We start from the raw sequence: 26,408 nt of genomic DNA on the forward strand, positions 1-26,408 counted from the left end.
TAGGCACTTGGTGCAGGGAGTGGCAACTGACCCTTAACATAGACAAATGTAATGTATTGCGAATACATAGAAAGAAGAATCCTTTATTGTATGATTATATGATAGCGGAACAAACACTGGTAGCAGTTACTTCTGTAAAATATCTGGGAGTATGCGTGCGGAACGATTTGAAGTGGAATGATCATATATAATTAATTGTTGGTAAGGCGGGTACCAGGTTGAGATTCATTGGGAGAGTCCTTAGAAAATGTAGTCCATCAACAAAGGAGGTGGCTTACAAAACACTCGTTCGACCTATACTTGAGTATTGCTCATCAGTGTGGGATCCGTACCAGATCGGGTTGACGGAGGAGATAGAGAAGATCCAAAGAAGAGCGGCGCGTTTCGTCACAGGGTTATTTGGTAACCGTGATAGCGTTACGGAGATATTTAGCAAACTCATGTGACCGATTCTGGAGGAGAGGCGCTTTGCATCGTGGTGTCACTTGCTGTCCAGGTTTCAAGAGGGTACGTTTCTGGATGAGGTATCGAATATATTGCTTCCCCCTACTTATACCTCCCGAGGAGATCACGAATGTAAAATTAGAGAGATTCGAGCGCGCACGGAGGCTTTCAGACAGTCGTTCTTCCCGTGAACCATACGCGACTGGAACAGAAAAGGGAGGTAATGACAGTGGCACTAAAGTGCCCTCCGCCACAAACCGTTGGGTGGCTTGCGGAATATAAATGTGGATGTAGATGTAGATGTAGATGAAGGCCTCATACTAAAAAATAACAATCTTATGACGTAACGGCAAGAGAAGGATTTTGAATTTTTAATGTAAGAGAGATTAAAACTCGGCCATGCGGAAAACAATTTTACGGCTTGAGGAGTAAAGGGAAGAGCTTCAAAATTTCAAGTAAAATGCTTCACATAACTCTCAGCTGAAGACCACACACGAAACCCAAACAATGTCACGGCTTAAAGTCCAGACAAAGAAATTTCCAATTTTTAATTTAAGCTGGAAAATTCGGCTGAAGGCCACATAAAAACAAGAAAATCTTTCTTATGGCTTAAGGACTAGACAAAATTTGGAACTTTTGATTTGAAAAGGCTGAAAACTCGGCTGATGGCAACATACTAACTTAAAACCAATTTACGGCTTGAGGCCTAATCACAAGGAACTTTTAATTTTAATTTTGAAAGACTGAAACAAGGCTGAAGGCCACATACCAAAACAAAACACAATTTTTTTTACGGCTTAAGGCCTAAGAAGAAAAGCCTTGCAGTTTCAATAAGTTAAAACTGGGATGAAGGCCGCACAGATTACTTAAGACTAAAAAGGAAATCACTATGTAAACACACAAGGAGCGGCGCTCAGAAGTTTCCAAGGATCGACCTGGGAAGATAACACTAACGCACGTTTAGCTGAGACCGACAACCTCTTGATCGGAAGGCAACCCAACCTAAAGCCAGCCGACGAACCAACCAACAAGATCAGTTCTGCTCCACCCGACCAGCAAATCGGCAACAAGATGTCAATAATACAACGTTCTGGATGCAGGTGCCCAATCCAGCCAAGCCAGAATAAACGCCCAAAACTACCAACAACACCTCAGCACGCCGTGATGGACAGCATCAACACGACGAGGAAAATACACTGCCAAAAACTATGTCAACGACCAGGGCAGGTCACTGGAAAGTCAACGGCCACAAGGCAGAAGATACCGCTGGTACACTTCATTAATGAAGGAATGAATTGAATTAAGTTAAATACCACACGGAAAGACGGCTGCAATTCTAGCCGACTTTAATGCACATACGTTGTTGCTCTTGGGAATCTCCCAGAAAGCCGGCTGGTGTGGCCGAGCGGTTCTAAGCGCTTCAGTCTGGAACCGCGCGGCCGCTACGGTCGCAGGTTCGATTCCTGCCTCGGGCATGGATGTGTGTGATGTCCTTAGGTTGGTTACGTTTAAGTAGTTCAAAGTTCTACGTGACTGATGACCTCAGATGTTAAGTCTCATAGTGCTCAGTGCCAGTTGAACCATCTCCCAGAAAGCGACAACCAGGATCAATAGGAGAGATGTGATAGCAGCTGAGGCTTGATAGTAGGTTAAGTGAACAATCAGTGTCCACGATCGGTGGGCGACGAACTTCGTAACCCTCGCAAGAAGCGCCTCACAACTCCAACCGCGCGTACACGCCACCAGCGGCTCAGGCCTGACTGTGCGCCACGGAGACTTCTTCGCTGCTCTGCCCCAACCGACGGACTGCCACACACAGCACAGATGGAAAATGTGTCCACTACGCCAGAGATAGTACAGCAGTACTAGTATCTACACACGCTGCTGCTGCCACTCACGGAGAGAAGACAGCAACGTTATGGCGATAACCGAAGAAGAAATAAGACACCACTGGACTGCAGCCAGTGATAAAAAAAACAAGGCATGACGCGAGCCAACCACGGCTCAATGCATACTACGCGCCGTCGTTTCTTTGGATGATGGCATACCCGCATACCACCACTAACCTGATGTAACAAGAAAAGTGTTTCATCCTACAATGCGATACATTTCCATTGATACACGGTCTAGTCTCGATAAAACCATTCCCACTGCATTCATAAGCGACTGTCTGATTGGGTCAAAGCGGGAGGACGTAACGTTGGTCTGCTGCGCAACCCCATTTTCGACAATGCACGCTTAACGTTGCGCTCCGAAACACCTGTGCCAGCACCAGCACTGACTCTCAGACAGATCGCCGCCTATCCTGCTTTTCAGAGCGGACAAGCATCCGAACTCCATGTTCTGGAAAGAGTCACGGATGTCCAACACCCAAGTCAGCTATTCCTAGTTCCACAGCCATTTAACCACTTTCCGTAGATGCTCGCAATTGTTGCATGTGAACGGCCTACCAGTTTAACCATTCCCAGGTGCTGGGCCACAATCTGTCCCTTTTTCAAACGCGCTTATGTCAGTGAATTTCAGCACATGCATCCTCTATCATTGGTTGAATGACACAGCCACTTTGTCCAGCTGGGTCTGGGCTGCGCTGCCTATATTCTGAGAACATGCTGGGCGTCTGGAACGAGACGGCAGAGTGCAGTCGACAGAGCGTAGCAGAACCAGACCAAGAAGGCGGAACCGGCGGTCCGCATTTAGCAGCCAAGGCAGGAGGTTTTCCGTCTGAAGAATGGACACGCAGTATGACTAGGAACACGGCCGATTACGTAAGTGGAAAGAAGACAAGGACTTCTGGTCACATGAGTGTGGGGTAATATCAATAGAGCAGAAAATGTTATAATGGGAATATGATTCGTTATGGATAGGAAAGTAGGGCAGAGAAAGCGTTACTGTGAACATGTCATTGGTATGGTTGTTTGTATCAGAATCGACAGAAAACCAACACCAACAACGATAGTTCACGTTTACATGCTGTAAGTAGGCTGTTTATGTTTTCTTTATGTAAGTAGGCTGTTTATGTTTTCTTATTGGCAACGTTACGTAGCATGTTTTCTTATTGGCAACGTTACGTAGCGCTCTATATGAAAATCACTGGCTGTGCTGTGTGCAGTCTGTGGCTAGTTTGCATTGTTGTCTGCCATTGTAGTGTTGAGCAGCGGCAGCTGGATGTGAACAGCGCGTAGGGTTGCGCTGTTGGAGGTGAGCCGCCAGCAGTGGTGGATGTGGGGAGAGAGATGGCGGAGTTTTGTAATTTGTCATGAACTGCTATATATATATTATGACTTTTGATGATATTAAGGTAAATATATTGTTTGTTCTCTATTAATATCTTTCATTTGCTAACTATCCCTATCAGTAGTTAGTGCCTTCGGTAGTTTGAATCTTTTATTTAGCTGGCAGTAGTGGCGCTCGCTGTATTGCAGTAGTTCGAGTAATGAAGATTTTTGTGAGGTAAGTGATTTCTGAAAGGTATAGGTTAATGTTAGTCAGGGCCATTCTTTTGTAGGGATTTTTGAAAGTCAGATTGCGTTGCGCTAAAAGTTATTGTGTGTCATTTTAAGCATTTAAGCTTGAGAAAAGTAACACAGAAGGCAACCTTGAGAAAAATTTCAGTATTATTTACATTCAGAAAGTCGCCTTTGAAAACTTCATCACCACATCTTTAAAGGACATTGCTCATGAACAAGATAAAGATCCGATTTGGAAAGACATCAAAAGTAAATGGCATGAAAAGACACACACTCAGATTCGGCATTATTACCTGGTTAGAAACAACATACTCTTCAAACGCTGCACTGTTGATGACAAGCTATGGGTACTTTGCATTCCAGACGATTTTGTTATAAAGCTCATTTGGTACATTCATTTCAGCTACGCACATTTTGGCCCACGAAAATGTTATCATATTCTTCGAACGACTTGTTATTTTAACAATATGGAAAAGAGAATTCGAAGAGTCTTGTCTATCTGTAAACTTTGTCAAAAGGCGAAACCATCTACTATCTCCCATCGTGCTCCGCTGTTTCCTATCATTCCTTCTAAATTAAAAGAATTTGCTGCTGTTGATCTCTTGGGACCCCTTGTCAGAACATCGAATGGATTTTCGTACGTTCTAGTCGCTGCTGAACTTACTTCAAAATTTGTTTCTTTCACACCGTTACGTAATGCCACTGGACGGTCTGTATCCAACGCCTTTGTTAAAAATTTCTTACGTGAAGATGGACACGTCAGTATAGTCATTTCAGATAACGGACCGCAATTCAGATCTGCTGTTTGGTCACACATGCTTCGGAATCATAAAATCAAACCTGTTTTTATTTCATTGTACTCACCACATTGTAACCCGTCTGAACGGATTATGAAAGAAATCAATAAGCTTTACAGACTTTATTGTCACAGAAATCATCAGCATTGGGACAGATATTTACACTTATTTCAAAATGTGCTGAATGAAATGCCTCATGATTCCACTGCTTTACCACCTACTCTTGTACTAAAGAATGAAGAACCACCAAACAGAATCAGAGAGCTTGTACCTTTCCCGAATACACGTAAACTTCGACACAAAGACATAATTGATTTGGCTCTTAAAAATATAAAATCTGCAGCAGACAAAAGGAGAAAACTACACGGTAAAGCAAATGCAAAGAAATTATATATTGGTCAGAAAGTTCTCATTAAAGCTCATTCATTGTCACATAAGAAGAAACAATTGAGTCACAAATTCTTTCTAGTTTACAATGGACCTTACAGAGTCCGACGTATACCACATGATAATTGCGTTGAAGTTGAAACTCTGCGTACTAGGAAGAGTAAAGGTTTACTCCACATTTCACATGTAAAACCATTTATTGACAGATAATCTGCTTTTTAACTTAGTCTTTGCAATTTTCACTTTATGCTACTTGTACAATTTGTCACACTGAGAAACTGTTAACATGCAACAATGTTTTGAAGTTCAATATCCACTTAAGAACCAAGAGAACTTATTTAAACAGAAATTACGACTGCATTGTTATTGCGAACAGACGACACAGTGTTATTGTGTGTGTACATTCTTGCTTGTTAGTTGCACGATTACGCAATGACTATAAGGCTCACATACTTAGAACATTTACCAGTACTGCTAATGAGATTCTAATGCAACATTTTGGTTTACTTGAAAATACATTCTGGATTTAAAGTACTTTCTGAGAGATACCAGATGACACAGTGGTTAGTTTATGTGACAGCTACACGATTATATCACGACATTACTAATGTGTGACACAATTTACATTGTTGCTTTTGCGGAGTATCTGTTTCATATCTGCATAGTTTTTCTGAATTATTCTGGAAAGTAAAACATGTTTTAGTAGTAGCTTTTGTGGTATAGCTACAAGGAGACAGCCTTTTCTGTAGCACAACAATATGTTACAGCACAGTACTTTCTTCATCACAACAATAAGCGTTATAACTAAGATATCTATACGCAAAGCATTTCACTTTTGTTTATCATGAGGTAAGTACATTGAATTCTGCAGAACTTAGCTTTCGGAGGACGATAACTACGACACTTCCACAGAGATTATCTTACAAGACGCACAGTTTAGCGCTACAGTACGCGTATTTGAGTGATTAATTTTGTACTTAAATTATTTATTTTTAAAGATATTTGAAGTACAATGATACAAAGGTTTTCCGTGATACATTTCATTCCATTGCTGTAATCTGTAACACCTGAGGGTATAATTACATTAAACCTCAGGGGGGTACACGCCTACTTTGTGTACCATGTGTTTGGCAAGCACAAGGAGCCCTAGCTAATATGGTATTTGCTTATACAATTTAACACATCGGTACCATATTTCTCTAACACATAAATTACACAGCTATCTGATCATTTAACAGAGAAACAAACATCTTTTTACTACGTCAGTGACACATGTTTACGCAAGTACAGAGTTGGATTACTTCACACTTACGAAATTGTATTTTGTCTGTACTTTGTGCACTGTTCATATTTTTTTGGAACCATTATGATACTATGAGAGCTTTGAACGATATATTTGGTATGGGATCATGATTTTTAAAGTACTTTTGAGGTAGATGACACTATTGAAATGGGCAGAGAATTTTCTTTAGGTTTTGAAATTATTGCAGAAAGCTACAACGTCTTTGAGATATGACTGAAGTGTTATGATGTTATTTTTACGACGACGATGTGTATTATGCTGTTGAGGTATGTTTATGATCAATAAGCTGATGCTATATGAGTTATTTGATTAAGCTACGTATCTGTTATGATGCAATATTGAAGAAGTGTCGACGAATAAGGTAAGGAATAATGAGTAGTGGTTAGGGACGCTGATTTGTGAAAAAGGTTGTTGGAAACCAAGAATCGTACTTTATGAGGTATGAAATGTATGTAAATGCGTGAATGTATCACAATGCCGGCGAAAATTTTTTGGACACTGTTATATCAATAAGATTTTGTTTCTACACATTTGCAACGCAAATTCTTGACCTGTGAAATATTTTTATATGAGACTGTCACTGTAGCGGAAACTGCTGTCATAAATATTTCCGTAAGAAAGTTAAGTGACCACCTGCACGTGCGTCGTGGGCACACAGCTGTGTCAGACACCTGGAGAACAAGCCTTTTCAGACGGTCAGGTAGAAAAGAAAAAAAAAGGGAGGCCATTATCCTCGCTATTGACATTCCTTTGTAGAAAGCATCGCAAAAACGACATGGTCGAACTTGAAAACATATGATTACACTGTGGAGCTCTTAATTTATGATATTTACTGAAATGCCTAATGAAATGACGAGAAATATTTTTATGTCTATACACCTGATTATGACTACTGTCTCTGTAGTTGAGAGATTTTTCTACTAACTTATGAAATGCCTCATGACTACTGAATGATGTTCTTATGCTTTACTTTGTACATAGTTGCTTAATTCATTTGATATCTGGTTTCCAGCTGTTTTGCAACATTGGTTTCATAAAATAAAATTAAATGCATTTGCTAATGTGAACACTTTCTGTCAACAGATCTATTAAATAATTATTTTATGATCCACATTCTTCGAAAAAGGAGCTTTTGGAATGGAAAGAACAATAAGAAGGGACTGATAATAATAACTGCATATATAATTTTCTTTTCAACTACTTGGTAATATTTTTCGTAGAATAAGTTGTGTTGCACCACTTTAATTACATAGACATTAAGATGTGATTATGCATTTCCTTTATCTGCATTGTTGTCTTTAGTGTAATTTTTTTTTGCTTGAGCTATGTCATGTTTAGATATAAGTTGCTGCTGCTGTTTGCCAGACATAGTGTTACTGAATTTGACTTTGTATTACGCTGTTAAGCCAGTTTTATTACGGATTTATTTTCCTTATTTGCTGCACAGTGCCTTATATTAGTTGTAATGTTGCATTGCTAGTAATTTAGATTTACTGTAGCTTGCTTTGCAATTTTCCATTTTTTTGCATTGCTGTTTGTGTTAATTTGTTATGTGCTGCTGCATTGCCTCGTCCCTTAGTTTAGCATCTGAGCTCAGTAGATTTAAGTTAGCTTAAGAGGAGTAGACTATATAAGAAACTAACTATGATGAATTTATAAGAAATGCATTGAGAAGCTATCAGAAAATGGTCTGGCAAAAAAAAAAAAGGATACTGTACAGTGGAGAAAAACTATTTTTGACAGAGGATGTGAACAGAATACAGAAAGTAGGCTTAGATAGGACTTTTTGGGAATAATGATGAACGAAGGGAGATCTCCATGCAAAATACTGCAGTAAAACAAACCCTGTCCTTTCCTTTTGTGTCATCCCTCTATATGTTTGTGTACCCTTGTGTATTTGTGTTTTTCCTGTCTTTATGTGTTTAGCTGATGAGAGCTATGTTGTAGAATTTTTCTAATACTCTGTTATTTACTTTGTAAATATGTTTAGAAATTATTTATTCGGTTTTGTTTTAATGCTCATGTGTGAAGTTGATGTTTCAAAAGTTATTCTGATCTTTTATGTATTTACTTATGACATACTTCCTGTAACACTGATGTATATGTTTATTTCTATTCTGTTGTAAAGCCTGTACTACAAATGTTATCTGTATTGTTATGTTCTTTAATGATGTATTTTGTACCTTTGTAATTGTATTCTCATGTTATAATATTGTAATTGACACCAGTTCATCAAATTAAGTAACTTGTAAGCATTCATTTCACTGCACACATTTCTGTTGGTCATAGTAATGCACAATATGTGAGAAGTTGGGACTGTTAGTGTTTGCACGTGTGTTACTAATTCAGCAAGGGACTGGATAACAGCATTGCTGGTTCTCAGGACAATTCCAAAAACTTCGTGAGTGCACAAGTGGTGGTTTATGGACTTGCTATATTATCTGCAAGACTCTTCAATGGTGATTGTGCACCTGCACAGTCACAACAGATGGCTGCTGGCCATCTCTACAAGGACTACAGTGGGTCTGCATCTTTGATGGCCCACCAATACCATTATTTCTACAAGGACTGCAGTGGGTCTGCGCCTCTGGTGGCCCACCAATACCATATTCTCTACCAGGACTACAGTGGGTCTGCACCTGTGATGATTCACCAACACCAATACTCTCTACCAGGACTGCAGTGGGTCTGCTCTGTGATGACCTAGCTGCCAATATTCTTCAAAAGTTCGAATGACTCTGTTGTGGGTTTGCTCTGTTGTGGCCCATTACCTGTCAGCATGTCAAGAGTCAGCAGCGTCTTTCAGTTGGAAGGACAACACTACTTCTTCAAGACTGCATGGAAATCCACTACTTCCGTGTGCTTTCTCTTTTACTAATGATACTTTGTGAAAAACAAAAACTGTAATTACTATTATGATGAAGATCAGGACTGTCTTTATGGACTGTGAGAAAATTTTAGCTTTTGACCAACATTGTATCAATAAGTGTGCGCATTTGATATCTTTGTTATTGTAATTATGAAAAATTGTATCAAATCATTATTGGCCACTGCCCAAAAATATTTTGTAAAATTTTTTGTGGGGAGCATGGGGGCTATGTAAGTAGGCTGTTTATGTTTTCTTTATGTAAGTAGGCTGTTTATGTTTTCTTATTGGCAACGTTACATAGCATGTTTTCTTATTGGCAACGTTACGTAGCGCTCTATTTGAAAATCACTGGTGTGCTGTGTGCAGTCTGTGGCTAGTTTGCATTGTTGTCTGCCATTGTAGTGTTGGGCAGCGGCAGCTGGATGTGAACAGCGTGTAGGGTTGCGCAGTTGGAGGTGAGCCGCCAGCAGTGGTGGATGTGGGGAGAGAGATGGCGGAGTTTTGTAATTTGTCATGAACTGCTATATATATATTATGACTTTTGATGATATTAAGGTAAATATATTGTTTGTTCTCTATTAATATCTTTCATTTGCTAACTATCCCTATCAGTAGTTAGTGCCTTCAGTAGTTTGAATCTTTTATTTAGCTGGCAGTAGTGGCGCTCGCTGTATTGCAGTAGTTCGAGTAATGAAGATTTTTGTGAGGTAAGTGATTTCTGAAAGGTATAGGTTAATGTTAGTCAGGGCCATTCTTTTGTAGGGATTTTTGAAAGTCAGATCGCGTTGCGCTAAAAGTTATTGTGTGTCAGTTTAAGCACAGTCGTGTATAAATTGTTCTAAGGGGACGTTTCAATGCCAACTTCACAAGCTGAATATGAAGAGAGTTAGAAAGTATATGAGGATAATACTATACGTAAAGAGAGATGCCGCCTACAGGAAAATTAAAGAGACCTTTGGAGAAAAGAGAACCACCTCTATGAATATCGAGAGCTCAGAGGGAAAACCAGTCCAAAGCAAAGAAGGAAAAGCAGACAGTGGAAGAGGTATATAGAGGGTCTATATAAGGGTGATGTAGTTGAGGGAAATGTTACGGAAATGAAAGAGGAAGTAGATGAAGATGAGGTGGGAGATATGATACTGCGTGAAGAATTTGACAAAGCATTGAAAGCTCTGAGTCGAACAAGGCCCCGGAAGTAGACAACATTCCGTTAGAGCTACTGATACTCTTGGGAGAGCCAGCCATGACAAAACTCTCCCATCTGGTGAGAAAGATATATGAAACAGGCGAAATACCCTCAGACTTCAAGAAGAATGTAATAATTCCAATTCCAAATAAAGCATCTGATGACAGGTGTGAGAATTACCAAATAATCAGTTTAATAAGTCACCGTTGCAAAATACTAACACGAATTCTATACAGACGAATGGAAAAACTGCTAGAAGCCAACCTCGGGGATGGTCCGTTGGGATTCAGTAGAAATGAAGGAGGGCGCGAGGCTATACTGACCCTAAGACATATCTTAGAAGAGAATTTAGGGAAAGACAAGCCTACATTTATAGAACTTTTAACATTGCAGCGCGTCAGCAATCATGAAAAATTTAATGATTATAAAGAATCCGCCTCGATTGAAAATAGAAACCGGATGTTGACCTAGGTTGCGGCGCGGATAACCGTGCCTTCTTCGGAACCAAACTAAAAACTACAAACTGCCTAAAGAAGCATGGTCCAACATTAATACAGAACGCCCAAAAGTGCAAAAGACTCGTATAAAATGTAAAATAAACGGTACGTGTGTACCATGTCAATAGCTGTACTTAGCTCAAACGTCAGAAGTGTGATTTCTCAACCCAGCCAACGTTCGGTGGGTCGCGGGCTCTCAGGTAAACTCCATGGAAGATAAACAGTTTAGACAAGAAGAGAATAGAGGCCTCTGACATGTGCTGCTACAAATGAATGCTGAATTTTAGGTGGTAGATCACGTAGCTAATGAGGACGTACTGAATAGAATTGGGGAGAAGAGGAATTTGTGTCACAAATTGAGTGCAAGAAGGGATCGGTACATAGGACATGTTCTGACGCGTCAATGGATCACTAATGTAGTATTGGAGGGAAGCGTGGGAGGTAAAAAGAGACCAAGAGATGAATTTAGAAGGATGTAAGTTGCAGCAGTTACTCGGAGTTGAAGAAGGAAGAGGCTTGCACATCATAGACTAGCATGGAGAGCTGCAGCGAACCAGTCTTTGGACTGAAGACCACAACAACAACAATGGCGAATACTCTGTTTAAGAGTCACAAGAGGAGGAAGTATACTTAGAAAACGCCGGCTGAATCGGGAAGATTTCAATTTGATTACATCATGGGTAGACACAGATTCCGAAATCAGATACTGCATTGTAAGACGTACCCAGGAGTAGGTACAGACATCTTCTCTAAATCCTCGCACCAACGTAAAAATGGCTGACATCGAAATAACTGTCCAAGGAATAGAAAAGCAACTGGAATCACTCAACAGAGGAAAGTCCACTGGACCTGACGGGATACCAATTCGATTCTACACAGAGTACGCGAAAGAACTTGCCCCCCTTCTAACAGCCGTGTACCGCAAGTCTCTAGAGGAACAGAAGGTTCCAAATGATTGGAAAAGAGCACAGGTAGTCCCATTCTTCAAGAAGGGTTGTTGAGGAGATGCGCAAAACTATAGACCTATATCTCTGACGTCGATCTGTTGTAGAATTTTAGAACATGTGTTTTGCTCGAGTATCATGTCGTTTTTGGAAACTCAGAATCTACTATGTAGGAATCAACATGGATTCCGGAAACAGCGATCGTGTGAAACCCAACTCGCTTTATTTGTTCATGAGACCCAGAAAATATTAGATACAGGCTCCCAGGTAGATGCTATTCTCCTTGACTTCCGGAAGGCGTTCGATACAGTTCCGCACTGTCGCCTGATAAACAAAGTAAGAGCCTACGGAATATCAGACCAGCTGTGTGGCTGGATTGAAGAGTTTTTACAAACAGAACACAGCATGTTATTATCAACGGAGAGACGTCTACAGACATTAAAGTAACCTCTGGCGTGCCACAGGGGAGTGTTATGGGACCATTGCTTTTCAAAATATATATAAATGACCTAGTAGATAGTGTCGGAAGTTCCATGCGGCTTTTCGCGGATGATGCTGTAGTATACAGAGAAGTTGCAGCATTAGAAAATTGTAGCGAAATGCAGGAAGATCTGCAGCGGATAGGCACTTGGTGCAGGGAGTGGCAACTGACCCTTAACATAGACAAATGTAATGTATTGCGAATACATAGAAAGAAGGATCCTTTATTGTATGATTATATGATAGCGGAACAAACACTGGTAGCAGTTACTTCTGTAAAATATCTGGGAGTATGCGTGCGGAACGATTTGAAGTGGAATGATCATATAAAATTAATTGTTGGTAAGGCGGGTACCAGGTTGAGATTCATTGGGAGAGTCCTTAGAAAATGTAGTGCATCAACAAAGGAGGTGGCTTACAAAACACTCGTTCGACCTATACTTGAGTATTGCTCATCAGTGTGGGATCCGTACCAGATCGGGTTGACAGAGGAGATAGAGAAGATCCAAAGAAGAGTAGCGCGTTTCGTCACAGGGTTATTTGGTAACCGTGATAGCGTTACGGAGATGTTTAACAAACTCAAGTGGCAGACTCTGCAAGAGAGGCGCTCTGCATCGCGGTGTAGCTTGCTCGCCAGGTTTCGAGAGGCTGCGTTTCTGGATGAGGTATCGAATATATTGCTTCCCCCTACTTATACCTCCCGAGGAGATCACGAATGTGAAATTAGAGAGATTAGAGCGCGCACAGAGGCTTTCAGACAGTCGTTCTTCCCGCGAACCATACGCGACTGGAACAGGAAAGGGAGATAATGACAGTGGCACGTAAAGTGCCCTCCGCCACACACCGTTGGTGGCTTGCGGAGTATAAATGTAGATGTAGATGTAGATGCATTAAAATAGTAGTAATGATGAAGAGTAGGCTGGAGTTTAAGAGATTAGAAAGTATCAATACGCAGAGAAGTGGGATACGGGAGTACTAAGAAAGTACGCTGGAGCTCTCTAAGTCTATTGACATAGCAATAAGGAATAGCTCCGTAGGTAGTACAGTTGAAGAGGAGTGAATATTTCTAAAAAAGTGTAACGGCACAAGTAGGAAAGAAAAACATAGGTACAAAGAACGTAACAGAGAAGAAAGCATGGGAACGGAAGAAATACTCCAGTTCATCGATGAAAGAATGAAGTACAAAAATGTTCAGGGAAGTTCTGGAACACAGAAATACAAGTCACCGTGGGCAGGAAAACTAAAACGAAGTAGCTCCATTAAAAATGTCAAGAAATCGAAAAGTTATTGTTGGAAGGACTGACTCAACATATAGGAAAGCCAAAAGCCATCGGTGAAATTAAAAGCAAGGGTGGTAACATCAAGACTGCAATTGGAATTCCACTGTTAAATGCAGGCAAGAGAGCGGATAGGTGGAACGGGAGTTTGATGAAGGGTTCTATGGGGAGGGGGGGTGGGCAACTTTTGTCTAATGTGATATAAGAAAAAACAAGAGTGGATTTAGAAGAGGTATGAGATCCAGTATTAGAATCAGAGTTTAAAAGAGCTTTGGAGGAGTTAAGATGAAATAAGGCGAAAGGGATAGATAACATTCCATCAGAATTTCTAAAATCATTGAGAGAAGTGGCAACGAAAAGCCTATTCACGTTGGTGTGCAGAATGGATGAGTCTGACGACATCCCATCTGATTTTCGGAAAAATATCATCCATAAAATTCCGAAGACTGCAAGAGCTGACAAGTACGAGAATCATTGCACAATCAGCTTAACAGCTCATGCATCCAAGTTGCTGGCTAAAATAATATACAGAAAAACGGGAAACGCAATTGAGGATGTGTTAGATGACGATCAGTTAGTCCTTAGGAAAGGTAAAGGTACCAGAGAGGCAAATTTGACATTGAGGCTGATAATTGAAGCAAGACTAAAGAAAATTCAAGACACGTTCATAGGATTTGTCGACCTGAAAAAGGCATTCGACAATGTAAATAGTGCAAGATATCCGAAATTCAGAGTAAAATGGTTAAGCTGTAAGGAAAGAGGGGTAATATACAATATGTACAAGAACTAAGAACGAACTGCTTGGACGAAAAAGTCTGTAAGACAAGGATATAATCTTTCGACCCTACTGTTCAATCTGTACATCGAAGAAGCAATGATGGAAATAAAACGAAGGTTCAGGAGTGGAATTAAAATTCAAGGTGAAGGTGTATCAATGATACGATTCGCTGATGACATCGCTATACTGAGTGAAAGTGAAGAATTACTTGATCTGCAGAATGAAATGAACCATCTAATGAGTATATATTAAGAATTGAGAGCAAACCGAAGAAGGACTAAAGAAATGAGAATTAGCAGATGAGAACAGCGAGAAACTTAATGTCAGGATTTATGTTCACGAAGTAGTTACTGAATTCCGCTACCTAGGCAGCAAAATAACTAATGACTGACGGTGCAAGAAGGACATCAGAAGCAGACTAGCATTGGCAAAAAGAGCATTCCTGACCAAGAGAAGTCTACTGGTTTCAAATATAGGGCTCAATTTGGGGAAGAAAGTTCTGAGAATATACGTTTGGAGCATAGCATTGTTAAGTTAGTGAAACATGGACTCTGGGGAAACCGGAATAGAAGAGAATCGAAGCATTTGAGATGTAGTGCTACAGAGGACTGTTGAAAATTAGGTGGATTGATAAGGTAAGGAATGAGGAGGTACTGCGCAGAATCGGAGAGGAAAGGAATATGTGGTAAACACTGACAAGGAGAAGGGACAGGATGATAGGACATCTCTTAAGACAGGGAATGCCTTCCATGGTACTAGAGGGAGCTGTAGAAGGCAAAAACTGTAGAGGAAGACAGAGATGGAATACATCCATTAAATGATAGAGGACGTAGGTTGCAAGTGCTACTCTGGGATGAAGACGTTGGCTCAGGAGAGGAAATCACGGCGGGCAGCATCGAATCAATCAGGAGACTGATCATAATCATCATCATCATCATCATCATCATTTAAGACTGATTATGCCTTTCAGCGTTCAGTCTGGAGCATAGCCCCCCTTATACAGTTCCTCCATGATCCCCTATTCAGTGCTAACATTGGTGCCTCTTCTGATGTTAAGCCTATTACTTCAAAATCATTCTTAACCGAATCCAGGTACCTTCTCCTCGGTCTGCCCCGACTCCTCCTACCCTCTACTGCTGAATCCATGAGTCTCTTGGGTAACCTTGCTTCTCCCATGCGTGTAACATGACCCCACCATCTAAGCCTGTTCGCCCTGACTGCTACATCTATAGAGTTCATTCACAGTTTTTCTTTGATTTCCTCATTGGGGACACCCTCCTGCCATTGTTCCCATCTACTAGTACCTGCAATCATCCTAGCTACTTTCATATCCGTAACCTCAACCTTGTTGATAAGGTAACCTGAATCCACCCAGCTTTCGCTCCCATACAACAAAGTTGGTCGAAATATTGAACGGTGCACAGATAACTTAGTCTTGGTACTGACTTCCTTCTTGCAGAAGAGAGCAGATCGTAGGTGAGCGCTCACTGCATTAGCTTTGCTACACCTCGCTTCCAGTTCTTTCACTATGTTGCCATCCTGTGAGAATATGCATCCTAAGTACTTGAAACCGTCCACCTGTTCTAATTTTGTTCCTCCTATTTGGCACTCAATCCGTTTATATTTCTTTCCCATTGACATTACTTTCGTTTTGAGATGCTAATCTTCATACCATAGTCCTTACATTTCTGACCTAGCTCTGAAATATTACTTTGCAAACTTTCAATCGAATCTGCCATCACAACTAAGTCATCCGCATATGCAAGACTGCTTATTTTGTGTTCACATATCTTAATCTCACCCAGCCAGTCTATTGTTTTCAACATATGATCCATAAATAATATGAACAACAGTGGAGACAGGTTGCAGCCTTGTCTTACCCCTGAAACTACTCTGAACCATGAACTCAATTTACCGTCAACTCTAACTGCTGCCTGACTATCCATGTAAAGACCTTTAATTGCTTGCAAAAGTTTGCCTCCTTTTCCATAGTCTTGTAGAACAGACAATAACTTCCTCCTAGGAACCCGGTCATATGTCTTTTCTAGATCTATAAAGCATAGATACAATTCCCTGTTCCACTCATAACACTTCTCCATTATTTGCCGTAAGCTAAAGATCTGGTCCTGACAACCTCTAAGAGGCCTAAACCCACACTGATTTTCATCCAATTGGTCCTCAACTAATACTCGCACTTTCCTTTCAACAATACCTGCGAAGATTTTACCCAAAACGCTGATTAAAGAGATACCTCTGCAGTTGTTACAATCTTTTCTGTTTCCATGTTTAAAGATTGGTGTGATTACTGCTTTTGTCCAGTCTGATGGAACCTGTCCCGACTCCCAGGCCATTTCAATTATCCTGTGTATCCATTTAAGACCTGACATTCCACTGTATTTGATGAGTTCCGACTTAATTTCATCCACCCCAACCGCTTTATTGCACTGCAATCTATTGACCATTTTTTCCACTTCCTCAAATGTGATCCTATTTCCATCATCATTCCTATCCCATTCTACCTCGAAATCTGAAACATTACTGATCGCATTTTCACCTACATTGAGCAACTCTTCAAAATATTCCATCCATCTGCCCAAGGCATCCACAGGATTCACCAGCAGTTTTCCTGACCTGTCCAAAATACTTGTCATTTCCTTCTTACCTCCCTTTCGAAGACTGCTAATTACACTCCAGAATGGTTTTCCAGCAGCTTGACCCATAGTCTCCAACCTGTTTCCAAAGTCTTCCCACGATTTCTTCTTCTTTGCTGCAATTATCTGTTTGGCTTTGTTTCTTTCTTCAACATAACTTTCTCTGTCTACCTGGGTTCTGGTATGTAGCCATTTTTGATACGCCTTCTTTTTGCTTTTACAGGCTGCCTTGACTGTATCATTCCACCAAGCTGTTTGCTTCATCCTACTTTTACACACTACTGTTCCAAGACATTCTTTAGCCACTTCTAGTACTGTGTCCCTGTACCTTGTCCATTCCTTTTCCAATGACTGTAATTGACTACATTCAACTAACTGGTACCTTTCTGAGATCGCTGTTATGTACTTGTGTCTGATTTCCTTATCCTGAAGTTTCTCCACTCTTATCCTCCTACATATGGACCTGACCTCCTGCACTTTCGGCCTCACAATCCCAATTTCACTGCAGATTAAATAATGATCAGTGTCATCAAAGAATCCCCTGAATACACGTGTGTCCCTCACAGCCTTCCTGAATTCCTGATCTGTTATTATATAGTCAATGACAGATCTGGTTCCCCTGCCTTCCCAAGTATACCAGTGAATGTTCTTATGTTTAAAAAAGGAGTTTGTGATTACTAAGCCCATACTGGCACAGAAATCCAAGAGTTGTTTCCCGTTCCTGTTGGCCTCCATATCCTCTCCAAATTTACCCATAACCTTTTCATACCCTTCTGTTCGATTTACAATCCTAGCGTTAAAATCACCCATGAGCAGAACACTGTCCTTGTCCTTTACTCTAACAACTACATCACTGAGTGCCTCATAAAAACTATCCATCTTATCTTGATCTGTCCCTTCACAATGCGAATATACTGACACAATCCTAATTTTCTTGCTAGACACTGTCAAATCTATCCACATCAGTCGTTCGTTTACATACCTTATTGCAACTACGATGGGTTCCATTTCTTTCCTGATGTAAAGCCCTACACCCCATTGTGCTGTTCCTGCTTTGACTCCTGACAGGTAGACCTTGTATTCTCCCACTTCCTCTTCTTTCTCACCCCTTACCCGAATGTCACTAACAGCTAAAACGTCGAGCCCCATCTTACTTGCAGCCTCTGCCAGCTCTACCTTCTTCCCAGAGTAGCCCCCATTGATATTAATAGCTCCCCATCTCATTACCATTTGTTTGCCAAGTCGTATCTTAGGAGTCCCTGGTTTGTCAGTTAGAGGTGGGACTCCGTCACCTCCAAAGGTCCGAGGCATTTTGTTCTGATTATTGCCAGCATCATATTTAAAGTACCAGGGAAGCAGTTTGCTAGCCTTACTTGCCCCGAGTCCCATTGGGTTTTACCCCTAACGGCTGAGGGACTAACCGGTGGATTTGGTAGTCTTTGCCGTATGTGCATAAAGGTGACCACGACTCAGAATATGTCCGAGATGCCCAGCCTTATTCTAAAGTAACTGGTATCCCGACTGTCGGGACCACTTACTTAGCCACTCATACGTTTCCCATGGTTCATGAACTAGGACATGACTACAGGAACCCACACCATGGACCACCAGGAGACTGATGACTCAGAAAAAAATAAAAACCCAAATAGCGATAATGAACTACAAATAAAAGAAATTACAGTTGATAAATCAACCCACTGCAACCGGGGCACCAACATGGAGAACAAAAACGCTACGAACTTAAGCACCAAAGTTCCAGGTCGAGAGTAGTTGCTGCAGCATTAATGATTCGCTCCACCAATTATTTATTGCTCCTTGGTGAGCAAACACTGTCTGAGCTAGGAATTTCTTGTATATGTGGAAGTGTTTCGAACGTTACTGCACTGTTATTCTTGATTCATTGAAGCGTTGGGTTGGGCGTTATCTTGCAAACTTGGAATCCATCTATCTTTGGAAGTTGTTGTGGAGTGCTATACCACAGGAAGGGGTCTTTCATGTTATTCCATATTATCGTCTTAATAATGTGTATTTAAGAGAGTTAGCGTTTGCTCCGTGGGCAAGTCATGCATCTTTCTATACGTTACAAAATTATGTGTTTCAAGGTAACAAAAGTACCAAAATGAACGAAAGGAAGTGAGAGAAAAAAACTATGCTTGAGTTATTCGATCAGTGTGTGCTAGTGAGCAACACCGCGGTTTGAGTCCTATCAGGTGGATCGCAGGCTAATTTGGTTCCGCTGAAGCAGCAGGTCTTTGTTGTTGTATAGTTAAAATTGTTATTTTGTTTGTCGATTTACCGCTGCACTGGAGAGTCTAATAAACTTTGTTACTGCTACGAATGGTATTCATTTTTCCGCTGACCGTTCCTGCCACTCCACAAGCCACCACCGACGGCTGTCCGTGCACCACGCCACGTGCCTGCAATCCCATCAGATGGGGCTCACGACAATAGTCATAATACTGTGACCTATCACGCAGGGCATCGTAGCTTCCAATGCCGCAAAATAACAAGCTGAATTCAAATGACGTCATTGCGAATGGTAGTGATACCCGTACTTAAACGAGTTCGGTCGGTAATCGGTTTGTACAAGGGTACGAGTGGCAAGCGAAATCGCTACAGGAAGAATATAGAGAAGCAGAAAAAGAAACGATCTTTGGAAGGAGTGCATCAGTATTTAGAAAAATGGAACCAAGCTTCGGTGAAATTAAAAGCAAAGTGAGGGGGAGGGGCAACACTAAGAGTGCAGTGAGAGTTCCACCGTTAAACCCAGAAGGGGGAACGGATAGATGGAAAGAGAACACTGAATGCCTCTATCAGGAAAGGAAATGGCCTGAAAGGTGCTAGAAGAAGAAATTTGATTCGATACAGAAGATATGGGGTTTCCAGTATTAGTCAGGATTTTAAAAAGAGCTTAGGTGAAACGAAATAAGGCAGAAACGGTAGGTAAAATTCCATTAGAGTTTCTAAAACCCGCTGGGGATGTGGCAAGCGAACTGGTATTCAAGTTAGCGTGTAGAATCCATGAGACTGGCGACATACCATCAAACTTTTGAAACAATATCATCCATTCTGTTCCGAAGATAGCAAGAGCAGAGAAGTACGACAACTATTGCAGAATTAGCTTAGTAGCTCATTTCTTCAAGTTGTTGACCAGCTTAACAATATTCAGAAAAATGTAAAACAAAACTATGGATCCACCAGATGACTATCAGTTTGGTTCTAGGAAACGTAAAGAGACCACGGAGGCAGTCCTGACGTTGCACTTTGTAACGGAAATAAGACAAAAATAACGAACACATTCATAAGATTTCTCGACCTGGTAAAAATGTTCGACAATGTCAAGTGGAGCAAGAAGCTGAAATTCTGAGAAAAACAGACATAAGAAACAAGGAAATATTGGTAGTCTATAATGTGGGCAAGTACCAAAAGGAACGAAAGGAAGTGAGAGAAAAAACTAAATGTTCGTTTTAAAAACGATGCAAGACTGGGATGCAGTCGCCGCCTACTGTTCAGTCTATACAATGAAGCAGCGACAAAAAATAAAAGAAGATTCACGAGTGTGACTGAGAGGATATGAGTGACAAGATTTTGTGACGACATTGTAATCCTCAGTGTAGGTGAAGATGAATTACAAAATCTTTTGAACGGAATGAACAGTGTAATCAGTTCAGAACAAGGATTTGGAGCAAACAGAAGAAAGATGAAGGCAATTAGATGTAGCAGAAATTGGATTAGCTACAAACTTCAATACACTACTGGCCATTAAAATTGCTGCACAACGAAGATTACGTGCTACAGACGTGAAATTTAACCGACATAAAGAAGAGGCTGTGATATGCAAATGATTAGCTTTTCAGAGCATTCACACAAGGTTGGCGGCGGTGGCGGCACTTAAAACGTGCTGACATGAGGAAAGTTTCCAACCGATTTCTCATACACAAACAGCAGTTGACCGGCGTTGCCTGGTGAAACGTTGTTGTGATGCCTCGTGTAAGGAGGAGAAATGCGTACCATCACGTTACCGACTTTGATAAAGGTCGGATTGTAGCCTATCGCGATTGCTGTTTATCGTATCGCGACATTGCTGCTCGCGTTGGTCGAGATATAATGACTGTGAGCAGAATATAGAATCGGTGGGTTCAGGAGGGTAATACGGGACGCCGTGCTGGATCCCAACGGTCTCGTATCACAAGCAGTCGAGATGACAGGCACCTTATCCTTATGGCTGTAATGGGTCGTGCAGCCACGTCTCGATCCTTGAGTCAACAGATGGGGACGTGTGCAGGACAACAACCATCTGCACGAACAGTTCGACGACGTTAGCAGCAGGATGAACTATCAGCTCGGAGACCATGGCTACGGTTACCCTTGACAGTGCATCACAGACAGGAGCGCCTGCGATGGTGTACTCAACGACGAACCTGGGTGCACGAATGGCAAAACATCATTTTTTCGGATGAATCCCGGTTCTGTTTACAGCATCATGATGGTCACATCCGTGTTTGGCGACTTCGCGGTGAACACACGTAGGAAGCATGTATTCGTCATCGCCATACTGGCGAATCACCCGGCGTGATGGTATGGGGTGCCATTGGTTACACTTCTCGGTCATCTCTTGTTCGCATTGACGGCACATTGAACAGTGGACGTTACATTTCACATGTGTTACGACCCGTGGGTCTACCCTTCGTTCGGTTCCTGCGAAACCCTACATTTCAGCAGGATAATGCACGACCGCATGTTGCAGGTCCTGTAGGGGCCTTTCTGGATACAGAAAATGTTCGACTGCTGCCCTGGCCAGCACGTGACGTATGAAGCGAGGAGAGCACAAAAAGCAGACTAGACCAGGCAAGTAGGGCATTCTCGGTCGAAAGAAATCTTCTAGTATCAAATATACTCCTTAATTTGAGGAAGAAATTTCTGAGAATGTACTTTTGGAGCACAGCACTGTGTGGTAGTGAGTTACGGACCGTGGGAAAACTGGAGCAACAGAGATTCTAAACACTCGAGACGTGCTGCTAGAGGTGAATGCTGAAAATTAGCTGGGCTGATTCGGAAAAGAATGAGGTGGTTTTCCTCAGAATCGGCGAAGAAAGGGATGTATGGAAAATACTAACAAGAAGGGACAAGATAGGAGGACATGTGTCAAGAAACCAGGGAATAACTACCGTGGTACGGGAAGGAGCCGTAGAGTAAAAACCGTAGGGGAGGACAGAGACCGGAATACGTACAAATTATTGCATTCCGTCTTGGCATGGTGGTGCAGCAACCTTCTATTGCTACTATTAAACAGCCGTATGTTGCGCAAGGTTCTTTATTAACTCAAGAACGACGCGTATCGTCCGGATGGGGCATCATCAAGTCAGGTAAAAAACTCAGGAATTTTCTGACAAAAAAACCGGTCAAGATTGTATGACATCGAATAAAACGTACTAAAAAGCAACCGCATGAAGACGACGACAAGCATAGCTGCGCAGAACAGAACTTCGCGTGCTGACTGAAAACGGCCTACACTACAATGGCCCCTAAGGCCAGCCCTTGTTCACATAGTGCATACACGTGCATGATCTGCGTTCCTATGCCTGTAGTCGCCTCCATGCGGCTGCCTTTTAGTACCTTTTATTCCGTATCATACCTTCTTGGTGGATGATTTTTGTCAGAAAATTTCTGATTTTTTAACAAAACTTGATTATGCCCTATCGCGGCGCTCTTGAGTTAATAAAGAATCTTGCGCATCCTACGACTGTTATCTAAATACTGGAAAACATTGTAAGAGGTCCATGACTAAGGAATTTGTTGCTAGCGCACTCGAGTAGATGTAATTTCGATGGATTGCTCACGCGCTGCCTGCGATGTGTAAGCTATAAGAGAATCTCAGACCAGAGAGCAGTGTTGACTGCAGTAGGAACTATGTAGCAGTAGCCCTGTTATAATTGGTGGATTTGGTAATTGACTTGTACCATTAATACACTCCTGGAAATGGAAAAAAGAACACATTGACACCGGTGTGTCAGACCCACCATACTTGCTCCGGACACTGCGAGAGGGCTGTACAAGCAATGATCACACGCACGGCACAGCGGACACACCAGGAACCGCGGTGTTGGCCGTCGAATGGCGCTAGCTGCGCAGCATTTGTGCACCGCCGCCGTCAGTGTCAGCCAGTTTGCCGTGGCATACGGAGCTCCATCGCAGTCTTTAACACTGGTAGCATGCCGCGACAGCGTGGACGTGAACCGTATGTGCAGTTGACGGACTTTGAGCGAGGGCGTATAGTGGGCATGCGGGAGGCCGGGTGGACGTACCGCCGAATTGCTCAACACGTGGGGCGTGAGGTCTCCACACTACATCGATGTTGTCGCCAGTGGTCGGCGGAAGGTGCACGTGCCCGTCGACCTGGGACCGGACCGCAGCGACGCACGGATGCACGCCAAGACCGCAGTGCCGTAGGGGACCGCACCGACACTTCCCAGCAAATTAGGGACACTGTTGCTCCTGGGGTATCGGCGAGGACCATTCGCAACCGTCTCCATGAAGCTGGGCTACGGTCCCGCACACCGTTAGGCCGTCTTCCGCTCACGCCCCAACATCGTGCAGCCCGCCTCCAGTGGTGTCGCGACAGGCGTGAATGGAGGGACGAATGGAGACGTGTCGTCTTCAGCGATGAGAGTCGCTTCTGCCTTGGTGCCAATGATGGTCGCATGCGTGTTTGGCGCCGTGCAGGTGAGCGCCACAATCAGGACTGCATACGACCATGGCACACAGGGTCAACACCCGGCATCATGGTGTGCGGAGCGATCTCCTACACTGGCCGTACACCACTGGTGATCGTCGAGGGGACACTGAATAGTGCACGGTACATCCAAACCGTCATCGAACCCATCGTTCTACCATTCCTAGACCGGCAAGGGAACTTGCTGTTCCGACAGGACAATGCACGTCCGCATGTATCCCGTGCCACCCAACGTGCTCTAGAAGGTGTAAGTCAACTACCCTGGCCAGCAAGATCTCCGGATCTGTCCCCCATTGAGCATGTTGGGGACTGGATGAAGCGTCGTCTCACGCGGTCTGCACGTCCAGCACGAACGCTGGTCCAACTGAGGCGCCAGGTGGAAATGGCATGGCAAGCCGTTCCACGGGACTACATCCAGCATCTCTACGATCGTCTCCATGGGAGAATAGCAGCCTGCATTGATGCGAAAGGTGGATATACACTGTACTAGTGCCGACATTGTGCATGCTCTGTTGCCTGTGTCTCTGTGCCTGTGGTTCTGTCAGTGTGATCATGTGATGTATCTGACCCCAGGAATGTGTCAATAAAGTGTCCCCTTCCTGGGACAATGAATTCACGGTGTTCTTATTTCAGTTTCCAGGAGTGTAATTGGTGCACCAGATATAGCATTCCCACGAATAAATAATATAAGTTTTTGATTATTACCACCTTCATTAACCCTGGGAACAATGGCGGTGCTGAGCGATGTAGTATAAGGTAAAAGCAGCCTCGCGCAAATGTATTGTTATATCAAGTCCCATGTACATGTTTTTAAAAAAAATCTTTTAGTAATAATCTTTATCATAAAATTTAACTTTTGACAATCATTCATCTGAATTTAAAGAATTTACTAATTTCTCCAATCCATTGTCATCCCGATTATCGTAAAGAAAAATCAGTTGCTTCTTTCTATACATGACAAATCTAGTGGCCAGCATTGCACTGGACTGTGCCAGAAAAATTTCTTATAGGAGCAGATATATACACGTTATCGGGCGACTTCATTGAGGTAAGAATTTTCAATTTTTTCAGTATGATCTTTCAGGGCCATGACTCAGCACTGCTGACGTCCAAATTTACCAGTTTAAATTCACAGTCAGTTAATTACTGAAAGGTTATAAGTAAGCCACAATTTTATTGAGGGATTAGTCACATTTTATTATTGGTAGGTTACGCAGAAAGTGAATGATATATATATATATATATATATATATATATATATATATATATATATATATATATATATATATATATCTGTGGGGAGGTTACAACATACAACAATTAACTGAAGACCTTGGGCGTAGTGCTACTCTGAGATGAAGAGGTTGGTACAGGAGAGTAATCCGTGGCGGACCGCTTCAGACCAATCAGAAGACCGACAGAAAGAAAGAGTTTCTTATCTTGCAAAAATATTTAGTGTTTAGAGTGGGTAAGTTCATCGGTTGATTGCGCTACTGCTGCTTACACAGCACAGGAGACGGATTGGTGGATGGCATTCACTAGCGTACAGTGTGTGGAAACGTCGACACCGGAAGCTCGCCCGGTGACGTCACGATCGGCTCAGTTCGGTGATTTACGCCGATCGATGGCAACTATATCTGTTTTCATCCGAACGCGCAGCAGGATATGATGAGCAATTGTATAGTCATTAATACCGTTTGCAGGGAAGGGAAAATTCGAGAGCTGAATTTATGGCCCGTTTATGATTAATGCAGCCTGGGGATATAAATCTGCGAGCGTTCTCCAACTGCGAGGCGAACCCTCCCCGATGTGGAGGAGGCTGCCGCAGGCACGGAAGGGAGGATAATCTTAGAATTGTAGGCGCAGTTAGGTGTGGGTCAATAGCGACCAGTCCTCAGCTGACAGCGTCCGTGCGGCAGAGTCAACAAAAGCTTAAAAAAGACTCTGAATAATGCAGGGCACGTAATGAAATACAGCACGCTGTTTCGGAGTCGTATATACAAAACTCGCGAGTACGCCGCTGGACTGTTTGTTGAACTCGCACAGGGTTGCCGGAAATATATCACCCATCAGCAAACATGCTATATACAGATACACTTTCTCATCATTTCTGAATGACTGTAACATCCACCGTCCGCCCTAGTTTGTGCTTCCGGGGTTTCAAATACTGTACAGCTTTATCGTATGAAAATGATGTAAGGCTCCCGTTATTTCTACATTACTGGCCATTAAAATTGCTACACCACGAAGATGACGTGCTACAGACGTGAAATTTAATCGACAGGAAGAAGATGCTGTGATTTTCAAATGATTTGCTTTTCAGAGCATTCACACAAGGTTGGCGCCTGTGGCGACACCTACAACGTGCTGACATGAGGAAAGTTTCCAACCGATTTCTCATACACAAACAGCAGTTGACCGGCGTTGCCTGGTGAAACGTTGTTGTGATGCTTCGTGTAAGGAGGAGAAATGCATACCAACACGTTTCCGACTTTGATAAAGGTCGGATTGTAGCCTATGGCGATTGCGGTTTATCGTATCGCGACATTGCTGCTCACGTTGGTCGAGATCCAATGACTGGGCATCGCTGGGTTC

Source organism: Schistocerca cancellata, chromosome 7 (assembly GCF_023864275.1).
Source record: "Schistocerca cancellata isolate TAMUIC-IGC-003103 chromosome 7, iqSchCanc2.1, whole genome shotgun sequence".
Taxonomy (NCBI): Eukaryota; Metazoa; Arthropoda; class Insecta; order Orthoptera; family Acrididae; genus Schistocerca; species Schistocerca cancellata.